The 3,320-nt window shown below is 35.6% G+C and overlaps 1 long non-coding RNA gene across 1 annotated transcript; it reads left to right on the top strand.

Moving 5' to 3' along the window:
- Positions 1-398: 398 nt before the first annotated feature.
- On the top strand, positions 399-3,284 carry LOC124893381. Its single transcript, XR_007050681.1, has 3 exons — positions 399-557; positions 694-789; positions 2,989-3,284. It is a non-coding gene; the product is annotated as an uncharacterized LOC124893381 (long non-coding RNA).
- Positions 3,285-3,320: the final 36 nt, after the last annotated feature.

The following is a 3,320-nucleotide window of genomic DNA, read 5'->3' as shown; positions in this document are numbered from 1 at the left end:
AAAAAAAATCTACACTTACACCCATCATACTACAACTCAATTAAAATAACCCCCTTTATGTCAGTTAAATTAGTTTTATGACACATAAAAGTACTTTACAATCATTTAATACGTACCCTCTTCGTCAAATAATACTTGTTTACTATTAATTTGATATGCTATTTTATATCAATTTTTACTAACGTGAATAAACAAAGATGGACAAAGAGAATATAGTTACTTTTAATAAACTAATCCAAACAAACTCTTATTTCTATTCATGCTACTTGTACTTTTTCAAGAATATTTTAATTTCGAATCTTAGATCTAAGTTCAAAGAATATAAGTATTTATTATTTTCTTTCTAATTATACACGTTGTTATATTAATCGTACTGTTAATTAGCCACCTTCCAATTTACAAGTTTAATAATCCGAATATTATTCTAACTATTCCATTCTCACATAGTGTTGTTTCTACGCCAATAATATTCTTAATTCTATCTCTATTCATTGTTTGATAATTGTTTTGGACAACTAGCTTTCGCACAACTCGATTAAATCCATAACAAATATCAGGTAACTTTTGTCCGCCATGCAACATAGATGGCTACTGTTTTTTTTTTTTTTGTGTGTGTGTGTTTTTGCTTGATTGTTAATCATGTTATTTATTGATTTGTATTGTTCAAGAACTGGTGATTAGTTTTGATTATAGGGAAAGAATGAATGGGGAAGTATCAAGATCACTGTCTGTTGAAAATGCTAAGGAGCTTCTTGACTCTGTTGATGCATTTCCTCTTTGATTGTGATGGTAAGAAAAAAAAAACCACTTTGTATTGTTCTTTATTGTGTGCATAGCGTCTATCGAAAACAGTCTCTGAAGGTGGGGATAAGATTTGCGTATACTTTACCCTCGAGAGATCTTACTTGTGAGATTATGCTAATAAGTTATGTTGTTGTATCATGTAATTTTGTGTTGAGGGTCTATCGCAAATAGTCTATCTACCTGACCTCCAGAGGGGACTACGTTCGGTGGAATAGTTTCTTAGACGTATTACAGCAAATTTGCCTATCTACCTGACCTCCACACGCTCTACTTATGGGATTACATTGGCTATGTTATTGCATGTCTAGCGTCTATCGAAAGTAGTCTCTCAAGGTAGGGATAAGGTTTGCGTATACTTTTCCCTTGAGAGGTCTTACTTGTGAGATTATACTGAGTTATGTTGTTGTTGTATCATGTAATTTTGTGTTGAGGGTTTATCGAAAATAGCCTATCTACCTGCACTCCCCACACTCTACTTATGGGATTATGTTGGCTATGTTATTGTTGTTGTTATTATATAATGTAATTTTGTGCGTAGTGCCGGAGGTCTATCGAAAACAACCCCTCTATTTCACCTGAGATAGTGGAATGGTCTGTGTACACTCTACCCTCCCCAGACTCCACTATGTGGGAATACACTAGGTATGTTGTTGTTGTTGTTGTTGTTGTAATTTTGTGCGTAGTGTCTATCGGAAACAACCTTTCTCTCACAAGGTATAGGTAAGGTATGTCTATACACATACTCTACCCTCCCCAGAGTCCACTAGTGGGATTATGTTGAGTATGATTTTGGTGTTGTTGTTGTTATATCATGTAATTTTGTGTTGAGGGTCTATCGCAAATATCCTATCTACCTGACCTCCCCACACTCTACTTATGGGATTACATCAGCTATGTTATTGGTGGTGTTATTATATCATGTAATTTTGTGCGTAGTGTCTATCGGAAACAACATATCTACCTCACAAGTTAGAGGTAAGGTATGTCTATACACATGTTCTACCCTCCCCAACGTCCACTAGTGGGATTATGTTGAGTATGTAGTTGTTGTTGTTGCTATATCATGTAGTTTTGTGCGTAGTGTCTGTCGGAAACTATCTCTCCACTTCACTAGGTAGAGGTAAGGTATGTCTATACACATACTCTACCCTCCCAAGAGTCTATTAGTAGGATTATATTGAGTATGTTATTATTGTTGTTGTTGCTTTATCATGTAATTTTTTGCGCAGTGTCTATCGAAAACAACCTCTTTACCCCACAAGGTAGATGTAAGATATGTCTATGCACATACTCTACCTGCCCCAAATTCTACTTGTGGGATTATATTGAGTATGTTATTGTTGTTGCTATATTTTGTAGTTTTATGTGTAGTGTCTATCGGAAACAACCTCTCTACCTCACAAGGTAGAGGTAAGGTATGTCTATGCACATACTCCAACCTCCCCAGAGTCCACTTGTGGGACTATGTTGAGTATGTGGTTGTTGTTGTTGTTATACCATGTAATTTTGTGCGTAGTGTCTATCGGAAACAACCTATCTACCTCACAAGGTAGAGGTAAGGTGCGTCTATAGACATAGTCTATCCTCCTAGAGCCCACTAGTGGGATTATGATGAGTATGTTATTGTTGTTGTTGTTGTTATATCATGTAATTATGTAGTAGTGATTTCGCAGACGGATAGAGATGTTGTTTTATGTTGAAAAACCTATTCTAGTAGTGTTAAACAAATTTTAGATTTATGACCATGTTTCCGCTTTGCTATGTATTTCCGCATCTTCTTTTACAGTATGAATATTGTGCAAGATTACCAAATACAGAAGGGCGTTCGGACCTTCTTGGTTCGGGATGCTCGTCACGGCCAGGGCCTCGGTTTGGGTCGTGACACAAATCCTAATAGATATCAAAGTAGATCTTGATAGATATTCACTATAATGTAAATATATATATAACAGTAATACTATTTTCAAATAAAAGTCCAAATCTACTACTACTATTAGTAAAACTAGCTTTCTGTTCATATTGGGTCAAGCAGGTATTTGCCGGTTTCATTGATCAATTAATTACTAATTGTTTATCTGCATCATCACATTGTGGATGGTGGACAATACTCTTTAGCATGTTATTGGTTGTGAATAGGGAACACTTCCTTTGGGCGTAATCTCTTTGATCTATATCTGTTTGTAGGTTTAACATTGTATGCATGTGATCATAGATATATCATGTGGGGTTGGGAAGACTACTGTAATGAGAGAAGAAAGCTGACACTCAGCGACATCTGCTTAAATCTTGATGACGAAAGAGCTTAAAGCTGAGAAATGTGTACCTTTGAATTATTATACATTGGGTTGTGGCCTGTGCGTTTCCATGTTTTGTTGTGACCGCCTTGAGGTTGTTACGTTGCTTTTGACGTAAATACACATTATATAGCATTTTCTATATCCACTACTACTGTGGAATCACAAGCAAAGTTAATTTTCCAACTTTCGAGTTTCTCATGTTTTTTTCTGAAGATCTCA

Source organism: Capsicum annuum, unplaced genomic scaffold (genome assembly GCF_002878395.1).
Source record: "Capsicum annuum cultivar UCD-10X-F1 unplaced genomic scaffold, UCD10Xv1.1 ctg58301, whole genome shotgun sequence".
NCBI classification, from domain to species: Eukaryota; Viridiplantae; Streptophyta; class Magnoliopsida; order Solanales; family Solanaceae; genus Capsicum; species Capsicum annuum.
This window is presented reverse-complemented; position numbering and strand designations above follow the sequence as displayed.